Below are 12,592 nucleotides of genomic sequence, written 5' to 3'. Positions count from 1 at the left end.
CAATAGCCCAACACAACCTGGAGAGATTTTCCCATTTCCCAAGCTATTGTTCCTTTCCTTTCTCCTAATAGATTTTGAGGTTGTCCCCAGAACTAATAACTTGTGTTGATTTAGTTGAATTTAGTGTTGATTTTTTAAAAAGTTAGTATAAAATAGGCATAAAACTTGTCAATTGTGACGCTTGATTATTCATTAAATATTCTAGGAAATGAGATGTGGATCAGATACTCAGATAACACTGATGCTATAAAGATGAAAGAAGTACTCATCTCTGCTTTTATTCTATACATAAGAACATCTCATGATGCTTTTTACTTTCAGTTGGCATGCACACAGCTGTGGTGTACATACAGTTTTGTGTGCATTAATTTGTATACATATTAGTTTGTATGTATTAATTTGTAAATGAAGAAGTATGCATAATTCCCTTAGTTATGTGCATATTAGAGAAACACATTCAGTCTTTAATGTTCCTTGAGGACAGGGCTCATAATTGGTTCCTTACAAGGCACCAACTACAGACAAGAAAATCAGCCTCCTGAGGTTGAAAGTGATTTACATACAATTAATTGTTTAAGATGAAATTCCTTACCCAGTATGGGAGATTGGTAGGCAACTGGATAAAATATAGAGCTGCAGAATGCTCAGTCTTAAATGTGTCATCTGTATGATACTCCTAAACCCAAGGCTCAGGTAACTTTTTTAAAGACAAGGCAGAAAAATTGTGAGAGTGTAAAGTTATGCATAACATCAAGTACAATGTTCTGGGTATGGTGGCCCATGCCTTCAATCCAAGCACCTGGGAAGCAAAGTGATAGGGAGTGTCTCTGTGAGTTTGAGTCCAGTCTACATAGAAAGTTACAGGACAGCCAGAGCTACATAGTGAGACCCTGTCTTTAAAAATAAATAAAACAAAATAAAATAGCAAACAAACTAACCAAAAATAATTCAACAAAACAACAAGAAACCTATAAATGAATCAGTATTTATTAGACATACAAGACATAAAAGGCAAGTGCATGTGAACTCACAGAGAGGGTGACAGCAGGCACAAGACCTGCACCCGACTAGGCAAGACAAAATCACAGCACAGAAGAAGAAAAGTGGACACAAAATGCTACCCTTAGCAGAGGGGAAAGCAATAACTTTCCTATAATGCTCTTCCTCCTTGTAAGTTGAATATATGCCAGGGCAGGCCTGTTACCCAAGACTAGCTGGAGAACTGGAACTAGACACAAAGGGGAAACAAAATAAAAATAAAACAGAAAAAGAAATATCAAAGTTGCATGGGAAGAGATCGGAGAGTGGAGAGAGCAGTTATAAGAAGAGGTGAGGGAGGCCAAATATATTCAAAAACTTTGCATGAAATTCTGAAGGAACTAATAAAATATCACTTAAAATCAAATCCTGGTTTGTTTTGTTTTCCCATAGCCATCAAGGTATATTTGGATAAAAAGTGAATTAGCTCAGCTTTCCAAGTCAAACCGTAGTATCAAACTCTGAATGCGTAAATGCAGATTTTCTTGATATAATAGCCATGAATACCAGTAAAATTCATAGCTGGGATACAAGCTCTGATGCTTAGAAATCAGTTAAAAAATACACATGTATGAGGCTTGAAGAAATGGCAGATATGACTCAGACAGTACAGTGATTGCCTTCCAAGTGTGAAGAAAAACATTTGAAGCTCTGCTACCATATAAGTTCTCAGGCTAGGTGGCATGTATTCCAGTTTTCAGGGCTGGAGAAGCAGAAACAGGAGGATTCCAGCATCTCACTCACAGGCAAGTCTACCAAAAATACTGAACTCCGTGTTCAATGGCACATCTGTTTCAAAAGACATGATGTTCGGCAACTCCCAAATCTATACTCCAAGGGCAGACCTCAGTCCTCCCTGTGTACATGCGCATATGGACACATGCACACACGCATGCACTCACATACACATACCTGCACAAAGAGATAAACTAAATCATAAAATCACATAATAAATAAGTATACAAATTGTACTTTCTGTGAAGCAGTGATTCTTGAGTCTTTGGATATGAGCACGAAGTAAGAGCAAGAGAGGGAATGGAACACTTCCAGGCATCCTCAGTTCTAGTATCACCTGAGTTCCTCTGAGGTATTAACGTCAAATCTCCACTTGCTTGCATCAGTGTGTCAAGGACCTCTGGTCTGTGGGACAAGTAAAGGCAGCCAGAAATTCAGAGACTGCAGATTTTGTTTCTGTATTGAAGTGTGTCAGTACTTAGGATAACTGAGCTTGGAAATGGTCATGAGTGCATCCACAAGGAATCCACAGGGATTATACCTTGTCTCCCCTGACACTCCTTTAGTTTTTCCTACTTAATACTCGGGAATACTTTGTCTCAGTGATTAGCTTCTGTTAAACTCAAACATAAGGGTACATTCACTTCCCAGAGGCTGCAGTGAAGCATAACTGGAGACAGATATCTCTCTGAATAGCAACAGGCATTGTGCTTATTCCTCAATACCAAGAGAGTTGAATGGTAGACCATGCCATAGGGAAACAGTCCAGGTACATCTTGAAGTTGGAAGCTCTCCCCTTTGAAACAGTTAATGTCACATACAGTTCCACTCTCTGAAACAGTACCTGCATGAGGAGGACAGATGAGATTTCTATTGATACCAGGGCTCCGGGTGCCCCTTAGCAGGTAATTGCCTGCTCTGACACCAGCTTCCCACCAAATAAACCAGGAAATTCAAAAAAGCTTGAGCTCAGCATGACCAGATTGGATCAGCTCCAAACGCAGCTCCACAACCATCCTTTCAGTAGGTTCCTTCACTTTGTGGATCTCTGTGACCAATGCTCATTTATTTTGTGACATCAGTCAGGTTATTGATGACAATTCAGCTGCAGCAACAACTGGCTGCTTCCTGGCTTTTAATTGAAGGGCAGGATTTCATGGAGTTCCGAGAGGGAGAGAAAGCAGAAAGTGTGTGTGTGTGTGTGTGTGTGTGTGTGTGTGTGTGTGTGTGTGTGTGTGNGNGAGAGAGAGAGAGAGAGAGAGAGAGAGAGAGAGAGAGAGAGAGAGAGAGAGATTGAAGCTCTAAAGTATAGATCTCATACCAATGATACAGACAGAGGTGGAGGCAAGGAACCAAACTTTCAGAGGTCCAGAGTATGGCAGAGCACATTTGAAGTGTCACTGTATGGAAATATTTCATCAATGAGATAATGTGAGGATGAAATACAGAAGAAAATCTGATGTTTGCTGGTCTATCTTCCTAAAACTGGCTAATTAGAAGTAGAAAGAGCATCCTGAAGTTTAAGTCATATGCCAGAATTACTATCCTGAGATTTATTATTTATCAGGTGAGAAAATGAAATAGGAAATTAAAATCTTCATGCTCAACACTGACAAGGCTTGAAGTTTACACTTGATGTGTGTGTGTGTGTGTGTGTGTTTATTTTGATGTTTACAAATGAACTTAATACATATGCCCTCATTTTGTCCTTTGTAGAAAATTTGTATGAGGAGGGAGATGCTTTTATCCTGTTATTTTGCTTTTCCTTGAGTAGAAACTTAGAGCCAGAAAGTAGAAGAAAAAGTAGGCCCAGCAGAGGGTCAGGACCCTTGGACCAGAACATTATTGATACCCCTACCATGCATTTTGGGGATTATCTATCTTGCTGTAATAATTCAAAACAGAAAGGAACACAATTTGCCTTTCTACCTTTAGTCACCCAGCCTAGGGCATACACAAGAAGATTACTTGCAACATGTTAAAGAGAGCCTTTCTTATACATGGAAGCACAAACGTTTGCCACTCTAGGCAGGTCACTACTACTCAAGCAAGGATTATTTCACATGCCTAGACTCTTGGAACATTATCCATGCCATGAATTCTATGTCTTGGAACATTATCTATGCCATGAATTCTATGTGTTTCCTAGTCCCAGCTATTGGCTCTCCCACAAGTTTGCAAACAGCCTTGGCAGTTCCTTATATCAACTCTCAAATATATTCACTTCCATTCTCAGGTATGTCTATGGGGATGTAAATACTGGTGCCTCTCGTGTGGCTCTTTCTATATTCTGTCCTTGAGATTCCTTTATTGCCTTCTAAGTACTCAGTCTTGTCCACCCTATTTATATGATAGTTTACATATCAGTGAGAAATGGAGCAGAGATCAATCATTGTTGATTGTTTCTGAGTCTTCAAAGGTAAAGCAGAATCAGATTCTCTGGTAAAAATAAAAGCTTGTTCAGAGATATTTCCATTTGTTAAAGTACTGACTACTTCATAAACTTATGGAATCTTAGTACAAAGGACAATGTGTTTGGTCAAAAAAAAAAAAAAAAGAAATCTAATGATCATACCTATCTACAAATTCTTGAAATAATAGCTACTTATTTAATCATTTTTTATTATAAAACCAAATGCATTTTTTCTTCTGATCTTCCTCTTTCCATGTCATTCCTGGATGGCATTTCCCAAAGTTTCTTGAATGAATTCCATTACACATGCTTCACTTTTCCTTCTAACTTCATACTGATTCTTCATTAGTTCCCAAATTTTCACCAAGACTTCTACAAAAATACATCAATTATCTCTTAAAGAGTGATGCTGGACTCAGTACCTGATTTCGCTCATATCCCTCTCACTCACTTTCCCCATCATTCTCCATGTTCTGGCTACATAGATTTCTTTCTTGGAAGAAGGTAAATTATTTCCAAGGCCTTTGCAAACAGTCATTCATGAGCATGCATCCTCTCTTTCTTTATTAGTTCTTTATTTTTTTCCTATCAAGGAAACAAGCATAAAAGCTGTTCCTCTCACCATACATTTCAACCATTTCTGGAACTGCTATGATGCTCGGCAGTTCTCTGTCATTTCCCGGAATATTCCTTCCTCATATTAGTACTTTTCATTGTTCTCATTTTACTATACTATGTCTTTAGTGATGAGGCACTTAATGTTTCATCGGCTGGCTTCAAGTTATCCTCATATAACTCTTGTCCGGTTGTACTCCATAAACATTCATGATGAGACAAGGATGACTGAGTGAACACAATTTGAAGTAAGTTTTATTTAATAAATATTTATATGTTTTTCTCTTAATCTGTGTAATTCAATCATTACTTTTTGAAAACAACAAACAACATTTTCTGAGTTCATTCTCAAAGTTACACACATTTGTTAATCCATTGGAAATCTCTCTCTCTCTCTCTCTCTCTCTCTCTCTCTCTCTCTCTCATGCTTCTCAATGTTTTGTGTAGACTTTATCAGTTCTGAGTACCTAACTTACTAATAGGTACAATATACCTTTGCCTACATATAATATCTAAGAAACATTGAAGTCCCTTTTCTCATGTGAGAAAATGCTTAAAATTACAGAGAAATAACCAGAGAAAAGACAGAGGGAAGACAAAACTTACTTTCACCAGTTTCTTCTTGTGGGATGAATAAAGAGAACTCTCTGGTTCTTTTTATTAAAGATGCAATGTGTGTGTATCACCATACACAAAATACATGCTGCACATTTACCCCATTTTCAAATACATGTATTCCCCGGCAGCATAGATGAATCTATATCATCCATATGAAGATGAGGAAGAGCAGAAGGAGAAGATGAAAAAAGAGGAAGAAGAAAGAGTTTGCTTCTCCAAAACTCTCTGTTTAAAATCTAAGAAGTATTTTACCTCCAAGCAGTACTTGGCTATGGGATTTGTTATCAGCACCCACCTCCTTGCATTTTTGAATAAATAAAATGAAAATATTGCGAAAATAGTAACTGATACACCTGAATGTCTATTTCTTGTGAAATATATCGTTGCATGATCGAACTTGGAAAATGCTTTTTGGTGAAAAAATTGAATATCACTCACACCATGAAACACTGTTGAGATAATGTGAGGGGTATTATTCAAGAGATGCCTCTCTGTTTTCATTCCCTTCAAAAACCTCAGCTCCTTCTTAGTTGCTTGTATGTAACTACAACCTAATTTGTTTTTCCTAGTCTCACAGTAGTTCCATTTACAGAACCTGTTATTCATAAAAGAAAAGTGTTTGATAGTGCTAGATAATATTCTCCTTAAGAATCCATATGCTTATACACATGGGTCCACCAGCGTTGACCACCAGGCAGATTTAACCAGTATGTTTCTTGGATTTGAAATTCTTACTGGGACATTAAAAGTATTTTTTTTTTAAATCAAGCAACCATACATACAATTAGGTATTAGTAACTGCCATAATTTGTGCCCTTAGTATTGTGTCATACTCCTTTGAACATAGAAACACTTATGAATGGCAGGACAGAACATGCTATCATTCATTTATAGTGTTTAATTGAATGTCCGTATTTGGACTTTGTCTGTAATTCTTGGTCTCCAGGGACACTGGGCGCTTTGAGGTTCTAAGTCACAATTCCATTCACTAAATGTGTGCTCGAGCTTGTAATGAGTTTGTTTAAAGCCTCTCCCACCTCTGCTTTCCATAGAAGGTTAATTTACCTTTCTGAAACAGAACAGAGCTGTTTTTAGATTTCCCTGATTTCCACAGACAAGCCACTCCTGGGAGTCTGCTGTAGAAAATGTTCGTTAAGACACATTCTTAGCTGACTGGCTGATGGGTGAATAGGGAAAACCAGCCAAAAAGCCTGTGTCCTCTGTGCTTCATCCCAGCCTAGGCGTTATTAATTGTACATCATAGCATTCTCTTCCCTCTAAATACATGTCTGAGTCCTTTATTAAAACTTCATACTAATTACTTCAATCCCATCCCTCAACGGATGATTCCATATGCAACGTATTAATTACTCTGTCTGCAAAGGCTCTCACATAAATTCCTCTGGTACCTGTCCCTTATTGCTTCTCAAAATCATGTCCCTTCATTCCTTTATGTGGTGATAACTTATTCTAGTTGATATGCAGCCTGCTCTACCTTCCGCTGAACACAGCAATATCATTGTTGAGAGATAATGAACAAAGTCCTATAGAAAGGGATTTTATATGTGTGCAAATTGTTTTTGTTTCTTTAATCTGACAAATCTGAGGTCTGCTTGTAAATATCGTGGATTGGCTGCTATCTTTTCTAGCCTTTTAAAGCATGGATCATGAATAGATTATTGAAAATTTGGGTAAGTGTAATCTCATACTCTTGTCCAGTAGTGAAGAAAGAAATAGGGTTAAGAATTTATGCATTTAGATTGGGGGATATTCCTGGTAACTAAAGAATCATGGTCTATCTATCTATATATCTATTTATCTATCATCTATCTATTGATCTAATTTTCTATTTATCTACACAGACACTCATACACACACACTCACACACATAGTTAGTTAGTTAGTTAGTTAGTTAGTTAGTTAGTTAGTTAGTTAGATATAAAGATAGTTATAGTTATTTGAGTCAAGAAACAGCCAAACAAACCTAAACAAATATACAGTGTGTCAGCAGCCTCTTATAGCAGGTCATGGTGATAATGTGCAATGGGATACACAGTGTGACAGAGGACTAGATCTATTTCTAGAACTTCAGACAAAGGATTATCTCTGTAAGGTATTCAAACCCTGGACACTATAAAAAGTTCTTGGTATCTGACCTGAGTAAAAATGTGGAGACAATCTAAGCTGTATGCTCGCTCACTTTGACTGTTTGTCAAAGTTCATTTTAGAACAGAAAGGATGAGCTGCCTTTGTACCCATTGTTAATAATATTACTTAGAAATGTGACACTGTGCTTTATATTTGAAGACTTGGAAATATTCTTAAGTATGCTCTCCTGAAAGCTTGACTGTATTGCTCCTGGAAATACAAGGAAAGTTATAAATACTACCCATTTTTAATCAATTAATATATGCTGTTAAGCATATAACCAAATAGTCAGCAGATAATCTATTAAGGTTAGCATTGAGAATAGACCTGACTTATTAAAATGCTGTTGATTCTAGATATTATAAATTATTACTGTCCATTGCTGCACAGAACAAAATTGGGAGAAGTATACAAAGCTACTCATTGTAAACTTGTTCACAAAGTTAAGTACCACACTGATGGATTCAGCCCATGAATTAACTTTGCTTCAAATTTAAAACCTGTGAAATAAAAATAAAGCAATATCAGATTCTTTATAGTGTTATGTTGTTGTGACTTTTGAAACATACTTGAAATCTGTGATAATTTTTCTGACTCATCATTACCTTTTCTGCTCTTTGAATGCTTGGCCTCTGTTCATTTTACACAGTACTAAGTTCTAAAGCCCTTTTCATGCAATATGCAATACACATTGACATCAAATATTTATGATCACAAAGATTTAACACTCGGGAAGTAAATGATTATCACTGTTGTTGGCATTGATCTAACTAGGCACCACCTACTTACAGGTTAATCTGGTATCTGTCTCCCATTTTTTTCTTCCTTATCTGGACTGCATTGTTACAAATTGTTTAGTTCCAAAAATTGATTCTTGGAATCCATTTTGATTCTATTCTAATCTATTTTACTTTATATTTACTTGACAAATTAACTAATCTCATTGGGTAGTTCTAGCCTATAAATTAATTCTGAAATCTTAGAAGCAGTTTTGAAAGTATCATGAAGCTCATATTTAATTACGTGGTGGGAGCTTTTCCTAAATAAGCTTTGGAAATAACTAGACATTGAGAATACATTCCCCTTGAGCTGCCTCTCAAAACATGGGCTTGCCTTGTAGGAGCCCTTCATAAGAACTTGTGGCTAGAAATGGGATCTCCATTGCTTTATTGACGTTGTATGCCCAAGGCAGCCTTCCAGGGAGCTTTTCCATGTTGTATTTCACTATTATAACTCCATCATGGTCAATTAGGAAGATAGACTCCTGGCTTTTATGCTTGAAAATGAGGCTTCCTGATTATTTATGTTGCAAAGATGTTATTGAGTAATTCAGCTTAGTAAAGATCTTCGATGTGTACCATCTCTGTGACTGTAAATCCAGGTGTTAATACTCTCTGATGACTCATCATCTCACTAGAGATGCCTAATAAAGCAGCCATTAGCTGAAGGGATATGGTGATGTAAACTAGACTGCTGGCTGAATTTGCTATTATCCAGAGTACCACTGTGGTGGTAAAGGACATTACCTAAGTAGAGACAAGGCATGATTCTAATGAAGCCATGCAACAGAGTTGCTACTTCTCAAGTGGAGGAATGCATGCATATGACAGCAGGCCTGAAACATGGGGATAAAAGAAAGATTTGATCAAATGCCTCACAGAAGTAAAAGGATAAATTATTCTCACACTGTAGGCAAGAAACAGGAATGGATTACAACCACTTCTAAAACTGCTGGCCTACTACCCTTGAGTTCTTTTCTTGATAGCAAATCTAGTATCACAGAGGGGATGAAAATGTGATACTTGAAACAGTGCACTTCTGTGAGTATACATATTCAGAAGACCCTTACCTAATAAGTATTTGGGTCTAAAATTAACATTTGAATAGTGTATTCTGGGGACAGGAGAGGTATTTCTTTTCCAGTATATGCACTAATATGTTGGCCACACTCCAATAAATATCTCTCACTCACGTTCTTGTAACCAGTTCTAGTACAACTCATTGGGACACTGTGGGAAAAAAGATGGTGCTAGGAGATCTAGCTGGGAATTAGAATGGGACTAGAGGAGCAGGAGAGGACAATGGGGTGAGTGTGGCCAAAACACATTACATAGAAATATGCAAACATAAAAGTGAAATCTATTATGTATAATTAATATAGTCTAATAAAATTAAAGAACAAATGCTTTCACTTGGTTTTCTGTTATTAAAGAATAAAAAAACCTTAAAACCATAGGGCCTTTGTTATCTTAAACACACTTGCATGTGGGATGTTGGGATGCGAACAAAGGGGAGCCTGTAGAACTTGGGCTCTAGTCTTGGGTTTTTTGTTGTTGTTGTTGTTGTTGTTTTTGTTTTGCACCAGCTCTGTCTAACTAGTCTCTTCACTCTGCTTCTCAGTCTACTCTCAGTTGAGGGCAGATATCAAACCAAGTTGAAGTAGACAAAGATAGAGTTTATATACTACTACTGCTGCTGCCTTTTTCTATGCCAATGCATTCATTTTCCACTACCTTATTTTCAAATTGCATCTCAGAGATATAGCTCACTCCTTTAACTCCACTTCTGGGAGCTGTTTCTAGCTATGGGAGTATATTAAGAATAGGTAAAAAACTCATTGAGTTATAATAGAGTTGATTTCATGATATTTGTAGATGGCTCATCTCCCTATATTTGTTATTAGCAATATTATTTAATTTTCCCTAATAAGGAAGTAGTAAGTATTTCCTATAGTACTGAATCTGTAATTCAATAGCCCACCCTCCTGTAGACAATACCATCCCTTCACTCTTATTTTTCCTCTTAACTTTCCTTTTCTTTGAAATAATTTTTCTCATGATACTACAGGAAAGTTTCTAATAGTTTTTGACCCAGATAAAATATGCTCTTTCAATTTACCCTAGAGAAGAATTTGGTATGTAGTGTTGTAGAGTCTAAAATATTTGAATATGCCCTATCACTAGGTAGCTTTTCTAATCTTCTAAACATCAAATCACACACTAGAATTGGCTTAAACAGTGTGGGAAGTGTAGTCAGCTGAAAGCATGGGCTATGCCTTATAGGATTTTATATGCAGGCTGAGGATCGAAAATTATACCCAAAACACCCCCAAGGCAAGATAAAGTACTGTAACAATGCATAGTCTTTCAAGTGGCATCCACCCTACACATTAACAGGTTAATCTTCCACAAGCATGGCTTTTATCATCTTTATGCCTCTAGACAACTTTCTCAGCCTTATTTCTTCTCACATTAAGCTCAGTCTCCTCTGGTGCATTTTCAGGAGGCCTTGTGTAGGGTATCACCTGATTTATCCAAATTTATGAACTTCTCTGTCAAGCAAGAATGTCTTAGAGCCTCTAGTCCTGATGCCTTTCCTAGCTTATTTGTTAGGAATTATACTTCCAGAACCAACCCACCTCAGTACTATTTTCCACAACCAGGGAAGGTGCGTGATTGTTCTTCCAGCAGCCTCAGGCTGGCCAGCCAGAGTTGATGCCTTAGTGACTTTCTTTGGGTCTTCCAGGTCTTGCCAGTCCCAGGGCTATCATTAATTTGTTTTTTATCATAGGATGAAGATATATTTCATGGTGTGCTTTATGATATTTCAAATAATAAGTGATAGATTCAAAGAAAGTTTGGAAAGCAGAAAACTACTGATTATTTAATATGGAATCCTTTTAAAACTAATGCCTATTTAAGTATAAACTAGAAAGCACTGGCATTCTGCAAAACTGGAAAATTGAGCAAATTTTCCTCTGAAAATCATTTGAGCTACTGCAGAAAAACTTCAGAAATAAATACCAAGATATAAACACTACGGCAAGTTCCCTGTAAGCTGTATGGAACATGGACCTAATTTTTATGTTTCTGAGGGGAGATGACACACAGAGGCAGGGAGAGCAGCCATTCTTGTTTCTTTTTTGTTGTCAAGAGATCAAGCAAAATCGTATTTGAATTTGGCTCCAAGAGTCAGGCTGCTCCTCAATAAAAGTTGCCAGTCAGGGTACCGAGGATAGTTTGGTAACAAGATTGCCAAGAAGGCAGAAAACTGGTTCAATCTCCATCAATGAATAAACAAGGACTCATGTTATTATTCTACTGTACAGGAAATGGATGCAGAAAGATTAATAATCCAGTGTAATTCTCTGTAGCAACATGAGTTTGAAAGTAGCCTGTATATATGTTTTATAATCTTGATGATAGTAATAATAATAATAATAATAATAATAATTTCCCTAAAACTGAGGCATCTAGTATGACAGCTAGGCTTGCTCGCTCTCTCTCTCTCTCTCTCTCTCTCTCTCTCTCTCTCTCTCTCTCTCTCTCTCTTTCCTCTCCTCTCTCTTCCCCATCTCCTTGTAAACTACCTTCACTTTCTCTATTACCAGGTTTCTGGAGAAAAGTACTTTGCTTTGTTTTCTTCTCTGTAATTATTTTTTTTCAAAGCTCTGCTTGTTCATTCTTCTCTTTCGCAGATTGGCCCTATTTCCTGCTGCTGTAGTTATCCGTTCCTGTGTCATGCATTCACACTTTCTTACTATTACTTGGGAAAAAACAAACAAACATTAGAATAGAGAGACAGCCACCAAGAAATGCTCATAGGGAGTGTTGGACAAGCATGGACTGTTGCTATTATTTTTTGACTTTCATCTCCGGGACATTAACAATATCTAGAGTGGCAGGATCACAGATCATCATATCAGAGGTGTCTCTCCTGCATGGATGGTACACTAACTCTTAATGAAACTGGCTGATGTATGGACCTAGATATTTGAAGGATTGTCTTGTGTGAGAGCTCACTGAATACCTGAATACTGCAAACACTGTTGACGTTCACTATACAAGCTGTTTAACTTCAATGGATGTTTCATCAGAAGAAAGCCACCTATTTTTTATATATATTTTTTATTACATCTTTTCCTCAATTACATTTCCAATGCTATCCCAAAAGTTCCCCATACCCTCCCCACCACTCCCCTACCCACCCATTCCCATTTTTTTGGCCCTGGTGTTCCCCTGTACT

Source organism: Mus caroli, chromosome 18 (assembly GCF_900094665.2).
Source record: "Mus caroli chromosome 18, CAROLI_EIJ_v1.1, whole genome shotgun sequence".
Lineage (NCBI taxonomy): Eukaryota > Metazoa > Chordata > Mammalia > Rodentia > Muridae > Mus > Mus caroli.
This window is presented reverse-complemented; position numbering follows the sequence as displayed.